Raw genomic sequence first — 18775 nt, forward strand, 5'->3', positions numbered from 1 at the left:
TAGGGCAGTATGGATGACAGTCCTTGATATCAGGTTTCCTCATGGTTCTATTTAGTCATGTTCTCAGAAAGTTAAAAAACAACGTTCTTCTGGGGGAATTCCAGTATTTCAGCATAATGTTTTCTGCAGGTTTACTCATGGTTCTATTTAAAATCGTGTTCTCAGAACATTAATAAAACTTTCCATAAAAACATGAGTAATGGTCAAAGAACGTTCTAAGAATGCTATTTAAAAACATACAGATTCCGTTCTCAGTTTTAACAAAACTCTCTATTCTCTATCTTGTTAAGTGTGTTCAGGTGTGTTGGCCACACCCACTAATTAGCCACACCTGATCTTAATGAGTGCTTGTTTCCTTTGAAATGGGGTTTGTTTGAATAGACTAAAATTAACAGCTTTGTTTGAGTGAAAAAAAACATGTCATGCTAGCTCCATCCTGGTGGTTTAGTGGACTAATTCCATTGATAGACTGCAGAACATCATATGTTCAAATCTCACCGATGCCGTGCCACAATAAAAAATAAATGTGTTTGCATGATTAATGGCTAAGCAAGTGAATTTCCATATGTCCTATCTGTGAGTTCAAAACAGTTAACCTAAGCTAGCAGTGTTATTAAAAGTCTTATTGAAACAAAAACAAAAAATGTAAAAATGTTCTCAGAACGTTATTTAATTACCTCCCATGAAAACTTTCAGGGAACCATAAAAAAACGTTCTCAGAACCTGCAACCTAAAAATGTACATTCCCAGAACTGTCACATTCGTTCATAAACGGGACGGACCAAGGCGCAGCGTGATATGCAAACATGTTTATTTAACGAATGAACACAACGACAAAACAATAAACCAACGATACGTGATGTCCTAAGGTACACACAACAAACCTCACACGGAACAAGATCCCACAACCCACTAGTGCCAAAAGGCTGCCTAAGTATGTCCCCAATCAGAGACAACGAGCGACAGCTGCCTCTGATTGGGAACCACACCGGCCAACATAGATCTAGACATACTAGACTTTAAACATAGATCTACACCACATAGAAAATACACACCCTGACTCAACAAATAAGTCCCCAGAGTCAGGGCGTGACAGTACCCCCCCCCCCCCCCCGCCAAAGGTGCAGACTCCGACTGCACAACATAAACATAACAGGGTAGGGGCCGGGTGGGCATTCCGCCTCGGAACTGGACTGGAGCAGCTGACCGGAGCTGGATCAGGCACTGGTGGGGTGGACTGCTCTGGCTCCGGACTGGAGCTGTTGACTGATGCCGTACCAGGCACCGGTGGAACGGGCACGGGCCATGCCGGACTGGACACACTCACCACTGGTCTGGTGCGAGGAGCAGGCACGGGCCGAACCGGACTAGGAATATGCACCACTGGCTTAGTGCGAGGAGCAGGAACAGGCCGGGCCGGACTGGCGACACGCACCACTGGCTTGGTGCGAGAAGCAGGAACAGGCCGGGCCGGGCTGGCGACGTGCACCACTGGCTTGGTGCGAGGAGCAGGAACAGGCCGGGCCGGGCTGGCGACGCGCACCACTGGCTTGGTGCGAGGAGCAGGAACAGGCCGGGCCGGGCTGGCGACGCGCACCACTGGCTTGGTGCGAGGGGCAGGAACAGGCCGGGCCGGGCTGGCGACGCGCACCACTAGCTTGGTGCGAAGAGCAGGAACAGGCCGGGCCGGGCTGGCGACGCGCACCACTGGCTTGGTGCGAGGGGCAGGAACAGGCTGGACCGGGCTGGCGACGCGCACCACTGGCTTGGTGCGAGGAGCAGGAACAGGCCGGGCCGGCGACGCGCACCACTGGCTTGGTGCGAGGGGTAGGAACAGGCCGGGCTGGGCTGGCGACGCGCACCACTAGCTTGGTGCGAAGAGCAGGAACAGGCCGGGCCAGGCTGGCGACGCGCACCACTGGCTTGGTGCGAGGGGCAGGAACAGGCCGGACCGGACTGGCGACGCGCACCACTGGCTTGGTGCGAGGGGCAGGAACAGGCCGGGCCGGGCTGGCGACGCGCACCACTGGCTTGGTGCGAGGAGCAGGAACGGGCCGGGCCGGGCCGGGCTGGCGACGCGCACCACTGGCTTGGTGCGAGGAGCAGGAACGTTGAGCCGGCACACCCCGTCCTGGCTGGATGCCCATCTTCGCACGGCAAGCACAGGACGTACAGGACTGTACCGGCGCACTGGCGACACAGTACGTATCTCCGCATAACACGGAGCTTGCCCAGTCATACGCCTTCTCGCGTGAGTACGGGGAGTTGGCTCTGCTCTAACCCTAGGCTCCGCCAACCACCCCGTGTGCCCCCCCCCCAAAATGTTCTTGGGACTGCCTCTCGTGCTTCCTCTTTGACCGGCCTCCTCCGTGTTGCCGTTGCTCCTCTCCTGCCTGGGCATCTACCTTAGCCCATGGTCCTTTCCCCGCAAATATCTCTTCCCATGACCACAACTTGCCCACCTGTGACATGGCCCTTCTCTCCGCCTGGGCACGCTGCTTGGTCCTCGTTTGGTGGGATCTGCAAACATGTTTATTTAACGAATAAACACAACGACAAAACAATAAACCAACGATACGTGACGTCCTAAGGTACACACAACAAACCTCACACGGAACAAGATCCCACAACCCACTAGTGCCAAAAGGCTGCCTAAGTATGGTCCCCAATCAGAGACAACGAGCGACAGCTGCCTCTGATTGGGAACCACACCGGCCAACATAGATCTAGACATACTAGACTTTAAACATAGATCTACACCACATAGAAAATACACACCCTGACTCAACAAATAAGAGTCCCCAGAGTCAGGGCGTGACAAGAACAGGCTAAATGTTCACTTCCGTTCTCAGAACGTTTAAAAATGTTAAGTTTTAACGGTCAGGAAACTTATGGCTTCGTTCCCAGAACCAATGGGAAACTAAAAACGTGTGTTCCCACCACTTCCAAAGAACCAAATGTGCTAGCTGGGGAGGATGAATTCCAGGACAGAACAATGAGTGAGACCACGTACAGTAGAGCATAGAAACCCTTTGGGGATCTGACCTAAAACAGGGCGGCAGGTAGCCTTGCGGTTAAGAGAGTTGGGCCAGTAACCAAAATATTTTCAGGTTTAAAACTAAGGTTATATGGGCCGGTTTCCCAGATTAAGCCTAGTCCTGAAATGAAATGCACTTTTAAAACCAGGACTTTGTTTACCTAATCTGGTTCCGGTAAACTGACCCTTTGGGCTATATGTTGACATTCAAACAGAAAGGTTTGAGTTAGGTACCTCAAAGTGTCTGTTCACTAAATCTATGAGGCGAGTGGAGACGAATACTGGAAACACACTGGTCTCATCTAAGGATCTACGTCATATCTCAGCACGTAGACTGCAGAATGTTAGGTAGAAACATCTCATCCTCCTCACTGCCTCCTCTTCACCCCGGATCACATAGTAGTGGGATAAGTCACACTTTGACGGTTTACATTGGTACTTACTTGGTATTTACATAACCGAAGGTTGTATAATAGTAGGAAATTGTGTAGTAATGACAAGTAATAACATAATGAATTACCTCTGGCTCGTCATGACCTATCTGGCTCAGCAGCCACATAAGGGTTAGTAACAGTCAGTGTTAGCATTACTCATGTTGTGGTATTCTCTAAACAAATACTTGCAGCAATACACACTTACATCTAACCTTTTATTGGTTGTGTGTAGACTGGACATTTAAGTGGATGGGGAGGGGTATGTGTGTGTGTGTGTGTATTTGTATTTGTATTTATTAGGGATCACCATTAGCGGCTGCCAAGGCAGCAGCTACTCTTCCTGTGGTCCAACCACAATTTACATACAATGAAACAACACATTACACAACACCTTATTACACACTACTCTACCATAACATGTTTACAATACAAAATCAATAATACAGCAAAATAACAATATTAAAATGTGTGTGTGTAGAGTGCGTGTGTTAGCATGTGTTTGCGAATGCTGTGTGTGTGCCTGTGTGTGTGTGTGTGTCTCTTCACAGTCCGCGCTGTTCCATAAAGTGTCGTTTTATCTGTTTTTTAAATCTGATTTTACTGCTTGACTGAGTTACATGATGTGGAATAGAGTCCCATGTAGTCATGGCTCTATGTAGTACTGTGCGTTTCCCGTAGTCTGTTCTGGACTTGGGGACTGTGAAGAGACCTCTGGTGGCATGTCTTGTGGGGTATGCATGGGTGTCCGAACTGTGTGCCAGCATTCCAAACAGACAGCTCGGTACATTCAGCTTGTCTACACCTCTTTAAAAAACAAGCAGTGATGAAGTCAATCTCTCTTCCACTCTAAGCCAGGAGAGACTAACATGCATGTCATTAATGTTAGCTCTCCGTGTACTTTTAAGGGCCAGCCTTGCTGCCATGTTCTGAGCCAACTGCAATTTTCCCAAGTCCCTCCTTGTGGCACCTGACCACACTACTGAACAGTAGTCTAGGTGTGACAAAACTAGGGCCTGTAGGACCTGCCTTGTTGATAGTGTTGTTAAGAAGGCAGAGCAGCGCTTAATTATGGACATACTTCCCCCAACTTAGCTACTGTTGTATCAATATGCTTTGACCACAACATTTTACAATCCAGTGTTACTCACCTCAACTTATCCCTTGCCACTCATTCCGAAACTAACTGCAACTCTTTATTAAGTGTTGCAGTTATTTCAGTTGCTGTAGCAGCTGACGTGTATAGTGTTGAGTCATCCGCATACATGGACACACTGGCTTTACACTGTGTGTGTGTGTGTGTGTGTGTGTGTGTGTGTGTGTGTGTGTGTGTGTGTGTGTGTGTGTGTGTGTGTGTGTGTGTGTGTGTGTGTGTGTGTGTGTGTGTGTGTGTGTGTGTGTGTGTGTGTGTGTGTGTGTGTGTAAGTGTGTGTGTAAGTGTGTTTTTTTCATCATGCTCATTTCCAGCGAGTGAAAATAATGTTTATGTTCCTGTTAGCACTAAAATATTAGCCATATAAGGAAACAGTTTGTAAAAGCAAAAGAAAGGATGCAACAGCTACTCCTGTCAGACACATTGTGTCCAGTGTGCAGTCAGAATACCAAGTTTCTCAATCCAAAAAATAGCTGCACTTAGAACACATTTTGGGATACACTTGGAACACACTTTGGGACACAGTTGTCCTGTAGGAGTCCTAACTCCTACAGCCTACCTCCTACCTCCTACCTCCTACCGCCTACCTCCTACCTCTACCGCCTACCTCCTACCTCCTACCGCCTACCTCCTACCTCCTACCTCCTACAGCCTACCTCCTACCTCTACCGCCTACCTCCTGCCTCCTACCTCCTACCTCCTACCTCCTACCGCCTACCTCCTACCTCCTATCTCCTACCTCCTACCTCTTACAGCCTATCTCCTACCTCCTACCGCCTACCTCCTACCTCCTAACTCCTACCTCCTACCACCTACCTCCTACCTCCTACAGCCTACCTCCTACAGCCTACCGCCTACCTCCTACCTCTACCGCCTACCTCCTACCTCCTACCGCCTACCTCCTACCTCCTACCTCCTACAGCCTACCTCCTACCTCCTACCTCCTACCTCCTACAGCCTACCTCCTACATCCTACCGCCTACTTCCTAACTCCTACCTCCTACCGCCTACCTCCTACCTCCGACAGCCTACCTCCTACAGCCTACCTCCTACCTCCTACCTCCTACCTCCTACCTCCTACCGCCTACCTCCTACCTCTACCGCCTACCTCCTACCTCCTACCACCTACCTCCTACCTCCTACAGCCTACCTCCTACCTCCTACCTCCTACCTCCTACCTCCTACCTCCTACAGCCTACCTCCTACCTCTACCGCCTACCTCCTGCCTCCTACCTCCTACACCCTACCTCCTACCTCCTACCGCCTACCTCCTACCTCCTATCTCCTACCTCCTACCTCTTACAGCCTACCTCCTACCGCCTACCTCCTACCTCCTAACTCCTACCTCCTACCACCTACCTCCTACCTCCTACAGCCTACCTCCTACAGCCTACCTCCTACCGCCTACCTCCTACCTCTACCGCCTACCTCCTACCTCCTACCGCCTACCTCCTACCTCCTACCTCCTACAGCCTACCTCCTACCGCCTACCTCCTACCTCTACCGCCTACCTCCTACCTCCTACCGCCTACCTCCTACCTCCTACCTCCTACAGCCTACCTCCTACCTCCTACCTCCTACCTCCTACCTCCTACAGCCTACCTCCTACCTCTACCTCCTGCCTCCTGCCTCCTACCTCCTACACCCTACCTCCTACCTCCTACCGCCTACCTCCTACCTCCTATCTCCTACCTCCTACCTCTTACAGCCTACCTCCTACCTCCTACCTCCTACCTCCTACAGCCTACCTCCTACCTCTACCTCCTGCCTCCTGCCTCCTACCTCCTACACCCTACCTCCTACCTCCTACCGCCTACCTCCTACCTCCTATCTCCTACCTCCTACCTCTTACAGCCTACCTCCTACCTCCTACCGCCTACCTCCTACCTCCTAACTCCTACCTCCTACCACCTACCTCCTACCTCCTACAGCCTACCTCCTACAGCCTACCTCCTACCTCCTAACTCCTACCGCCTACCGCCTACCGCCTACCTCCTACCTCCTACAGCCTACCTTCTACCTCCTACAGCCTACCTCCTACCTCTTAACTCCTACCTCCTACCTCCTACCGCCTACCGCCTACCGCCTACCTCCTATCTCCTAACTCATACCTAATACCCCCTACCGCCTACCGCCTACCGCCTACCTCCTACCTCCTACCACCTACCTCCTAACTCCTAACTCCTACCTCCTACCGCCTACCTCCTACCTCCTACCTCCTACCTCCTACCTCCTAACTCCTACCTCCTAACTCCTACCTTCTACCCAGCAAACATTTGCAGACCCTGTGCACCCTATTCCCTTAGTACACTACTTTTGACGAGGGCGATATAGGCAATATAAAGGGAATAGGGTGCCATTTGGGACACAGACTTTCTCTGGCTGGTGCAGGGGGCGGGGACGAGTGCCAGGGGCCATGGCAGGAAGGCACTAGTCACACAGAGAACCCTCTTATGAAACATGTATGGAGGATATGGATGTAATGAACAACATCTCCTTGATGGGAAGGTCTTATTCTGAAGTAGCTTCATGGTTGTTACTGTAACAGCGAAGGTGTTTGTGAAGAGATGTCATACCAAATTGCCATTCACATATGTTGACATATGACAATAAGAGAGAAACACTACTATATGAACAACATCAATACATCTCACATACATTCTTTGAACCTTTCTTTCTTCCATTGCCCTATTCAGCAGTAATGAAAGGCCAGTGTATAAATGCAATTCTGTTCAAGCTGTTCTCACACCAGAGGCGTAACAGTGGACCCAATCTTCACTTGTTATTATAAAACATTTCTCATGATTGTCTGAAACAATAGAGTGTTGAGTAATACCTATTCTAAGTTGGATCAGGAAAGGGTAGACAGTCAGTCTTACAATTGGTCCAGATGAATAATGATTAAATCCCTGGGGAATCTCCCATTCTCCTTCTGCTTTTCAGCACAGTTTCACAGGGTTTGAACTTCTGTATTTGCTTAATTGTTTTCATGCCTTAAAATAGCGCATGGTGGAAAAATACTGGCTCCAATCCATGGTTGATTTTGTTAGATCCGTGGTAGACTTTGCTAGACTTGGCAGTTGTTAGTCTCGCTAATCTCTGCTCTGGCTGACCTATCCATCCACATATGACAAAATCAATCACCTTGGAAATACTTCAATCAATGTAACGGCATTATGTTAACCCTTTAGAAAGCTGCACCTGTATAAGGATGATGAATGTTGCAGAAACCATCCACAGAGAGAGAGAGAGAGAGAGAGAGAGAGACAGAGAGAGAGAGAGAGAGAGAGAGACAGAGAGAGAGATAAAGAGAGAGAGAGACATAGAGAGTGAGAGAGAGAGAAGGAGAGCAAAATAGAGTTCATAAAAAGTTACATTACCTCTTAGAAAGATGTACATACTGCACATATGGATGAAAAATGATGCAGAAACTGGTTGCCTCTCTGAAATCACACAGAGAGAGAAACTGTGCGAGAACCAGAGAGCCCATTGTGAAAGGTGTTTCCTCTGTGACATTCTAGAATACCCCCCAAAGAGAACGTCCTACACTTTGTCATCTAAAAATGGCCTGTGCCCCTCAGCTGCAGCCCTCGGGGACATTGTGATACCGCTTCCTCAGAGGATGTCTCTCATGAATGACGCTCTTATTGTCACGAATTCAGCCGAGGCTGCCCCCCCTCCTTGTTCGGGCAGGTTTCGGCGTTCGTCTGCACCGGCTTACTAGCCACTACCGCTCCATTTATCATCACTCCATTTGTCTTGTCATGTCTTGTCTTGTCAATCACACACACCTGGTACTCATTCCCTCATTAGTCTGTGTATAAGTGTTCCCTCTGCCCCCTTGTCCTTTGTGAGTGATTGTTCATTGTGAGAGTGAGTAGCTCGGTTGAGCTTTCCTTGTATGTAGCCAAGGTGGATTTTTCCCTTGTGCTAGTTTCGCTTTAACGCTTGCTGCGCTTTATTCAAGTACACTGAATAAACTCTGGATTTCGGTGTTTTACCTCCTGCGCCTGACTCCGTCATTCACACCTCATCACAGAATCACTCACCTCTATGGAGTCAGCAGGAGAGGAGCGCATGCCTGGAATAGTGGCAAGGGTCCAGGAACATTCCACTATGCTGGCCAGCTTGGGGTAAGCGATGGATCGGGTTCTTCAGGTTGTCCAATGCCTGGAGAGAAGAGGAACCGATCCGTCGAGACCAGCTCCCAAGTGTAAGGCGCTAGTACATTCAGGCGCAGCTGGGAACTTTATGGATAAAACTTTCGCACGCCGCCAGGGCATTTAATTAGTTCCCCTATCCATTCCACGCCCCATCAGAGCACTTGATAGTCGACCATTAGGGTCCGGGTTGATAAAGGAAGTCACGGTACCAGTCACCATGATCACACAGGAGACGCATTGTGAGCAGGTCACTTTTTCATCATTGAGTCTCCTGCTTTCCCTGTGGTGTTAGGTATTCCGTGGCTAGCACTCCACAACCCCACTTTCTCATGGCCGCATAGGGTTCTCACGGGGTGGTCGCGAGAGTGTCAGGGTAGGTGTCTGGGTGTTTCCGTTGGTGCAACCACGGTGGAAAGTCCAGACGGTGGCTCCACCGTGCGCATTCCCCCCGAATACCATGATCTGGCACAAGTTTTCTCCAAGAATAAAGCAACTAAATTGCCACCTCATCGGGCGGGGGATTGCGCAATAAACCTTCGGGTAGACGCTGTACCTCCCAGGAGTCATGTGTATCCCCTGTCGCAGACGGAGACGGAGGCTATGGAGACATGCGTCACAGAGTCCCTGTGCCAGGGGTACATACGTCCCTCCACTTCACCCGCCTCCTCGAGTTTATTTTTTGTGAAGAAGAAAGACGGCGGTCTGCGCCCGTGCATTGACTATCGATCACTGAACAAGGAGACAATTAGATTTAGTTATCCTCTCCCCCTCATTCCGTCAGTGGTTGAGTGATTGCATGAGCGCGCTTCTTCACTAAATTAGATCTCAGGAGTGCGTACAACCTGGTGCGTGTTCGGGAAGGGGACGAGTGGAAGACAGCATTCAGCACAACCACAGGCATTATGAATAACTGGTGATGCTCTACGGTTTGATGAATGCTCCCTCAGTCTTCCAGTCCTTTGTGAACGAGGTGTTTCGGAACATGCTTGGTCACGGTGTAGTGGTCTACGTCGATGACATCTTGGTGTATTCCGCTACGCGCGCCGAGCATGTGTCCCTGGTTCACAAAGTACTGGCCCGACTGTTGGAAAATGACCTTCATGCTAAGGCAGAAAAGTGTATGTTTTTCCAGCAGTCCGTCTCCTTCCTCGGATACCGCGTTTCTACCACAGGTGTGGCGATGGAGGGCGACTGCATTGCAGCCGTGCGTAATTGGCCGACTCCAACCACGATAAATGAGGTGCAGCGCTTCCTTGGCTTCGTCAACTATTATCAGAGGTTTATCCGGGGCTTTGGCAAGGTCGCAGCTCCCATTACATCTCTGTTGAAGGGTGGGCCGTCCCGGCTCCGCTGGTCTGCTGAGGCTGACATGGCCTTCAGTAACCTGAGGGAACTGTTCATCTCGGCCCCGGTACTGGCCCACCCCGATCCATCACTACCATTCGTAGTGGAGGTGGATGCGTCCGAGGTTGGGATGGGAGCAGTCCTGTCTCAACACTCGGGCACGCCACCCAAGCTCCGCCCCTGTGCGTTCATCTCAAAGATGCTCAGCCCGGCGGAGCAGAACTACGGCGTTGGTGATCGGGTTCTTCAGGTCGTCCAACGCCTGGAGAGAAGAGGAACCGATCCGTCGAGACCAGCTGGCCAACCGGATCCAGCTACCTACATCACAGCACCCGGAGGGATCCAGATATCTCGACCACGGGCGTTCGATGGGACGCCGGCTCTATGTCAGGGATTCCTTCTCCAACTGGAGCTGTACTGCTCCAGCGTCAGGCCTGCGCCATCAGATCGAGAGCAGGTGTCTGTCCTCATTTCCTGCCTCTCGGGGAAAGTCCTGGAGTGGGCCAACGCAGTTTGGAGAGAAGGAGGAGCCGCGTTGGAGGACTACAGGAAGTTCACCCGCCTATTTCGGGCAGTTTTCGATCACCCGCCCGAGGGTCAAGAGGCGGGTGAGCAGCTGGTACACTTGAGGCAGGGGACGAGGACAGTACAGGAGTTCGCACTGGAGTTCCGGATTCTGGCAGCAGGATCCGGGTGGAACGAGCGGGCCCTTATCAACCAGTTCCGGTGCCATCTACGGGAGGACATCCTACGGGAGCTAGCCTGCGTGACACCAGTATGTCTTTTACCAAACTGGTGGACATGGCCATTCGTCTGGATAACCTGCTGGCAACCAGAGGACGTCCTGGAGGAGGTCTGCCCGTTCCCGCCCCGACCAACGCGGATCCAGAGCTCATGGAGCTGGGTGGTACCACGCACCGAGAGAGTGGAAGACGACAGCGCCAGTGCCAATCGGATGGCACGAAGGGACATTCCACCACACGTTGTCGTCAGCGCTCTTTTTGGTCAGGAGGCGGTCGGCAGGGCACTCTCGCATCACCCCAGGTATTGAGCACCCACACTTGTTCAGAGCCCTCTGCTGCACACTGTACCATACCCATATACTTCCCTGATTACATGAGAGTTCCCAAGTGTAAGGCGCTACTAGATTCAGGCGCAGCTGGGAACTTTATGGATAAAACTTTCGCACGCCGCCAGGGCATTTAATTAGTTCCCCTATCCATTCCACGCCCCATCAGAGCACTTGATAGTCGACCATTAGGGTCCGGGTTGATAAAGGAAGTCACGGTACCAGTCACCATGATCACACAGGAAATGCATTGTGAGCAGGTCACTTTTTCATTATTGAGTCTCCTGCTTTCCCTGTGGTGTTAGGTATTCCATGGCTAGCACTCCACAACCCCACTTTCTCATGGCCGCAGAGGGTTCTTACGGGGTGGTCGCGAGAGTGTCAGGGTAGGTGTCTGGGTGTTTCCGTTGGTACAACCACGGTGGAAAGTCCAGACGCTGCCTCCACCGTGCGCATTCCCCCCGAATACCATGATCTGGCACAAGTTTTCTCCAAGAATAAAGCAACTAAATTGCCACCTCATCGGGCGGGGGATTGCGCAATAAACCTTCGGGTAGACGCTTTACCTCCCAGGAGTCATGTGTATCCCCTGTCGCAGACGGAGACAGAGGCTATGGAGACATGCGTCACAGAGTCCCTGCGCCAGGGGTACATACGTCCTTCCACTTCACCCGCCTCCTCAAGTTATTTTTTTGTGAAGAAGAAAGACATTTACATTACATTTACATTTACGTCATTTAGCAGACGCTCTTATCCAGAGCGACTTACAAATAGGTGCATTCACCTTATAGCCAGTGGGATAACCACTTTACCAATTGTTTTTTATTTTTTTATTTTTTTGGGGGGGGTGGGGGGGGGGGGGTAGAAGGATTACTTTATCCTATCCCAGGTATTCCTTAAAGAGGTGGGGTTTCAAATGTCTCCGGAAGGTGGTGAGTGACTCCGCTGTCCTGGCGTCGTGAGGGAGCTTGTTCCACCATTGGGGTGCCAGAGCAGCGAACAGTTTTGACTGGGCTGAGCGGGAACTATGCTTCCGCAGAGGTAGGGGAGCCAGCAGGCCAGAGGTGGATGAACGCAGTGCCCTCGTTTGGGTGTAGGGACTGATCAGAGCCTGAAGGTACGGAGGTGCCGTTCCCCTCACAGCTCCGTAGGCAAGCACCATGGTCTTGTAGCAGATGCGAGCTTCAACTGGAAGCCAGTGGAGTGTGCGGAGGAGCGGGGTGACGTGAGAGAACTTGGGAAGGTTGAACACCAGACGGGCTGCGCCATTCTGGATGAGTTGTAGGGGTTTAATGGCACAGGCAGGGAGGCCGGCCAACAGCGAGTTGCAGTAATCCAGACGGGAGATGACAAGTGCCTGCATTAGGACCTGTGCCGCTTCCTGTGTAAGGCAGGGTCGTACTCTCCGAATGTTGTAGAGCATGAACCTACAGGATCGGGTCACCGCCTTGATGTTAGCGGAGAACGACAGGGTGTTGTCCAGGGTCACGCCAAGGCTCTTTGCACTCTGGGAGGAGGACACAACGGAGTTGTCAACCGTGATGGCGAGATCATGGAATGGGCAGTCCTTCCCTAGGAGGAAGAGCAGCTCCGTCTTGCCGAGGTTCAGCTTGAGGTGGTGTTCCGTCATCCATACTGATATGTCTGCCAGACATGCAGAGATGCGATTCGCCACCTGGTTATCAGAAGAGGGAAAGGAGAAGATTAGTTGTGTGTCGTCAGCGTAGCAATGATAGGAGAGGCCATGTGAGGATATGACAGAGCCAAATGACTTGGTGTATAGCGAGAATAGGAGAGGGCCTAGAACTGAGCCCTGAGGGACACCAGTGGTGAGAGCACGTGGTGCGGAGACAGCTTCTCGCCACACCACTTGGTAGGAGCGACCGGTCAGGTAGGACGCAATCCAAGAGTGAGCTGCGCCGGAGATGCCCAGCTCGGAGAGGGTGGAGAGGAGGATCTGATGGTTCACAGTATCAAAGGCAGCAGACAGGTCTAGAAGGACAAGAGCAGAGGAGAGAGAGTTAGCTTTAGCAGTGCGGAGAGCCTCTGTGACACAGAGAAGAGCAGTCTCAGTTGAATGACCAGTCTTGAAACCTGACTGGTTTGGATCAAGAAGGTCATTCTGAGAGAGATAGCAAGAGAGTTGGCTAAAGACGGCACGCTCAATAGTTTTGGAGAGAAAAGAAAGAAGGGATACTGGTCTGTAGTTGTTGACATCGGAGGGATCGAGTGTTGGTTTTTTGAGAAGGGGCGCAACTCTCGCTCTATTGAAGACGGAAGGGACATAGCCAGCGGTCAAGGATGAGTTGATCAGCGAGGTGAGGTAAGGGAGAAGGTCACCGGAAATGGTCTGGAGAAGAGAGGAGGGGATAGGGTCAAGCGGGCAGGTTGTTGGGCGGCCTGCCGTCACAAGTCGCAAGATTTTATCTGGAGAGAGAGGGGAGAAAGAAGTCAAAGCATAGGGTAGGGCAGTGTGAGCAGGACCAGCAGTGTCATTTGACTTAACAAACGAGGATCCACAGAGAGGGAGGAGGGGGGGGGGGGATTCAGCAGGGAGGAGAATGTGGCAAAGAGCTTCCTAGGGTTAGAAGCGGATGCTTGGAATTTAGAGTGGTAGAAAGTGGCCTTAGCAGCAGAAACAGATGAAGAAAATGTAGAGAGGAGGGAGTGAAAAGATGCCAGGTCTGCAGGGAGTCTAGTTTTCTTCCATTTCCGCTCAGCTGCCCGGAGCTCTGTTCTGTGAGCTCGCAATGAGTCATCAAGCCACGGAGCTGGAGGGGAGGACCGAGCCGGCAGGGAGGATAGGGGACATAGAGAGTCAAAGGATGCAGAAAGGGAGGAGAGGAGGGTTGAGGAGGCCGAATCAGGAGATTGGAGGGAGAAGGATTGAGCAGAGGGAAGAGATGATAGGATGGAAGAGAAGAGAGTAGCGGGAGAGAGAGAGCGAAGGTTGCGACGGCGCATTACCATCTGTGTAGGGGCAGAGTGAGTAGTGTTGGAGGAGAGGGAGAGAGAAAAGGATACAAAGTAGTGGTCGGAGACTTGGAGGGGAGTTGCAGTGAGATTAGTAGAAGAACAGCATCTAGTAAAGATGAGGTCAAGCGTATTGCCTGCCTTGTGAGTAGGGGGGGACGGTGAGAGGGTGAGGTCAAAAGAGGAGAGGAGTGGAAAGAAGGAGGCAGAGAGAAATTAGTCAAATGTAGACGTAGGGAGGTTGAAATCCCCCAGAACTGTGAGTTGTTAGCCATCCTCAGGAAAGGAACTTATCAAGGCGTCAAGCTCATTGATGAACTCTCCAAGGGAACCTGGAGGGCGATAGATGACAAGGATATTAAGCTTAAATGGGCTAGTGACTGTGACAGCATGGAATTCAAATGAGGAGATAGACAGATGGGTCAGGGGAAAAATTGAGAATGTCCACTTGGGAGAGATGAGGATTCCTGTGCCACCACCCCGCTGACAAGATGCTCTCGGGGTATGCGAGAACACATGGTCAGACGAGGAGAGAGCACCAGGAGTAGCAGTGTCGGCGGTCTGCGCCCGTGCATTGACTATCGACCACTGAACAAGGAGACGATTAGATTTAGTTATCCTCTCCCCCTCATTCCGTCAGTGGTTGAGTCATTGCATGGAGCGCGCTTCTTCACTAAATTATATCTCAGGAGTGCGTACAACCTGGTGCGTATCCGAGAGGGAGATGAGTGGAAGACAGCATTCAGCACAACCACGGGGCATTATGAATACCTGATGATGCCCTATGGTTTGATGAATGCTCCCTCAGTCTTCCAGTCCTTTGTGAACGAGGTGTTTCGGGACATGCTTGGTCGTGGTGTAGTGGCCTACGTCGATGACATCTTGGTGTATTCCGCTACGCGCGCCGAGCATGTGTCCCTGGTTCGCAAAGTACTGGCCCGACTGTTGGAAAATTACCTTTATGCTAAGGCAGAAAAGTGTATGTTTTTCCAGCAGTCCGTCTCCTTCCTCGGATACTACATTTCTACCACAGGTGTGGAGATGGAGGGCGACTGCATTGCAGCCGTGCGTAATTGGCCGACTCCAACCACGGTAAAGGAGGTGCAGCGCTTCCTTGGCTTCGCCAACTATTATCGGAGGTTTATCCGGGGCTTTGGCAAGGTCGCAGCTCCCATTACATCTCTGTTGAAGGGTGGGCCGTCCCGGCTCCGCTGGTCTGCTGAGGCTGACAGGGCCTTCAGTAACCTGAGGGAACTGTTCACCTTGGCCCCGGTACTGGCCCACCCCGATCCATCACTACCATTCGTAGTGGAGGTGGATGTGTCCGAGGTTGCCCAAGCTCCGCCCCTGTGCGTTCTTCTCAAAGAAGCTCAGCCCGGCGGAGCAGAACTACGGCGTTGGTGATCGGGAGCTGTTGGCTGTTGTCCGAGCAATGACCATGTGGAGACATTGGCGAAACACCCATTCCTCGTCTGGACAGACAACCGTAACCTGGAGTACATCCGGGCAGCGAGGAAGCCCTATTCTTCACCCGGTTTGATTTCACACTGTCATACATTCCGGGTATGAAGAACGTGAAGGCAGACGCACTGTCCCGGCTGTATGATACAGAGGAGAGGCCCAGAGACAATACCCCCATACTGCCAGACTCATGCATTGTGGCGCCGGTAGTATGGGCGATGGACGCGGATATAGCGCAGGCATTACGCACAGATCCATCTCCACCGCAGTGTCCAGCTGGGCTGCAGTACGTGCCTGCGATTATCCGTGATCGTCACCCTCCTCTGGTCACCCAGGTATTGGTCGTACAGTGGGCTGCCTGACCGAAAAGTACTGGTGGCCTACCTTGTCTAAGGACGTGAGGGTGTATGTTTCCTCCTGCTCAGTGTGCGCCCAGAGTAAGGCACCTAGGCACCTCCCAGCGGGTAAGTTAGAACCTTTACCAGTTCCACAACGACCATGGTCTCATCTGAGTGTTGATTTTTTAACTGATCTGCCTCTCTCTCAAGGGAACACCACCATCCTGGTCGTTGTGGACTGCTTTTCGAAGGCCTGCCGCCTCCTTCCTCTGCCCGGTCTCTCCACAGCTCTGCAAACTGCGGAGGCCCTGTTTACACACGTCTTCCGGCACTACGGGGTACCAGAGGATATAGTGTCTGACCAAGGTCCCCAGTTCAGGTCAAAAGTCTGGAAGGTGTTCATGGAACGTCTGGGAGTCTCTGTCAGCCTGACCTCTGGATTCCACCCTGAGAGTAATGGGCAGGTGGAACGGGTAAATCAGGATGTGGGTAGGTTCCTGAGGTCCTATTGCCAGGACCGGCCGGGGGAGTGGTCGGTGTTCCTGCCATGGGCAGAATATGCCCAGAACTATTTCCGCCACTCCTCTACGAACCTAACGCCATTTCAGTGTGTTTTAGATTATCAACCGGTTCTGGCACCGTGGCACCAGAGCCAGACCGAAGCTCCTGCGGTGGATGACTGGTTTCGGCGCGCGGAGGAGACGTGGAACGTTGCCCATGTTCACCTCCAACGCGCCGTGCTTCGTCAGAAGGCCAACGCTGACCGTCACCGCAGTGAGGCCCCCGTCTTTGTACCAGGGGATCGGGTCTGGCTCTCGACCCGGAATCTGCCCCTCCGCCTGCCCTGCCGGAAGCTGAGCCCGCGGTTTGTAGGGCCGTTCAAAGTCCTGAGGAGAATCAACGAGGTCACATATAGGTTATTACTCCCCCCTGATTACCGTATTAACCCCTCGTTTCATGTGTCTCTCCTCAGGCCGGTGGTGGCTGGTCCGCTCCAGGAGTCTGAGGTGCAGGAGGTCCCTCCACCTCCTTTGAACATCGAGGGGGAGCCAGCATACTCTGTCCATTCCATACTGGATTCGAGGCACCGGGTGGGGGGCCTTCAGTACCTCGTGGAATGGGAAGGGTACGGTCCGGAGGAACGGTACTGGGTCCCGGTGAGGGATATCCTCGATCCCTCTCTGTTGAGGGACTTCCATCGTCGCCATCCGACTCGCTCTGCTCCGCGTCCTCCTGGCCATCCCCGAGGCCGGTGTCGGCGCACTGCTGGAGCCGCGTGTCAAGGTGGGGTACTGTAACGAATTCAGCCGAGGCTGCCCCTCCTCCTTGCTCGGGCAGGTTTCGGTGTTCGTCGTCACCGGCTTACTAGCCACTACCGCTCCATTTATCATCACTCCATTTGTCTTGTCATGTCTTGTCTTGTCAATCACACACACCTGGTACTCATTCCCTCATTAGTCTGTGTATAAGTGTTCCCTCTGCCCCCTTGTCCTTTGTGAGTGATTGTTCATTGTGATAGTGAGTAGCTCGGTTGAGCTACTCTTTCCTTGTATGTAGCCAAGGTGGATTTTTCCCTTGTGCTAGTTTCGTTTTGACGCTTGCTGCGCTTTATTCATGTACACTGAATAAACTCTGGATTTCGGTGTTTTACCTCCTGCGCCTGACTCCGTCATTCACACCTCATCACACTTACACACTCACACACTGACACTTACACACACACACTCACCACCACACACACACCCACCTCTTATGCTGCCGCCATACTGTTTACTATTATTATTATTTATCCTGCTTCCAGTCACTCTCTCTTAAACCCCGCCTTCATGTCCATATCTACCTCAAATACTCCAGTATCCCTGCAGATTGTTAACTTACCCTGTATATAGCTACCTCTTTTATTTATATATACAGTGGGGAGAACAAGTATTTGATACACTGCCGATTTTGCAGGTTTTCCTACTTACAAAGCATGTAGAGATCTGTAATTTTTATCATAGGTACACTTCAACTGTGAGAGACGGAATCTAAAACAAAAATCCAGAAAATCACATTGTATGATTTTTAAGTAATTAATTTGCATTTTATTGCATGACATAAGTATTTGATACATCAGAAAAGTAGAACTCAATATTTGGTACAGAAACCTTTGTTTGCAATTACAGAGATCATACGTTTCCTGTAGGTCTTGACCAGGTTTGTACACACTGCAGCAGGGATTTTGGCCCACTCCTCCATACAGACCTTCTCCAGATCCTTCAGGTTTCGGGGCTGTCGCTGGGCAATACGGACTTTCAGCTCCCTCCAAAGATTTTCTATTGGGTTCAGGTCTGGAGACTGGCTAGGCCACTCCAGGACCTTGAGATGCTTCTTACGGAGCCACTCCTTAGTTGCCCTGGCTGTGTGTTTCGGGTCGTTGTCATGCTGGAAGACCCAGCCACGACCCATCTTCAATGCTCTTACTGAGGGAAGGAGGTTGTTGGCCAAGATCTCGCGATACATGGCCCCATCCATCCGCCCCTCAATACGGTGCAGTCGTCCTGTCCCCTTTGCAGAAAAGCATCCCCAAAGAATGATGTTTCCACCTCCATGCTTCATGGTTGGGATGGTGTTCTTGGGGTAGTACTCATCCTTCTTCTTCCTCCAAACACGGCGAGTGGAGTTTAGACCAAAAAGCTATATTTTTGTCTCATCAGACCACATGACCTTCTACCATTCCTCCTCTGGATCATCCAGATGGTCATTGGCAAACTTCAGACGGGCCTGGACATGCGCTGGCTTGAGCAGGGGGACCTTGCGTGCGCTG

Source organism: Coregonus lavaretus (assembly GCF_964263955.1).
Source record: "Coregonus lavaretus genome assembly, chromosome: 10".
In the NCBI taxonomy this organism is placed as follows: Eukaryota; Metazoa; Chordata; class Actinopteri; order Salmoniformes; family Salmonidae; genus Coregonus; species Coregonus lavaretus.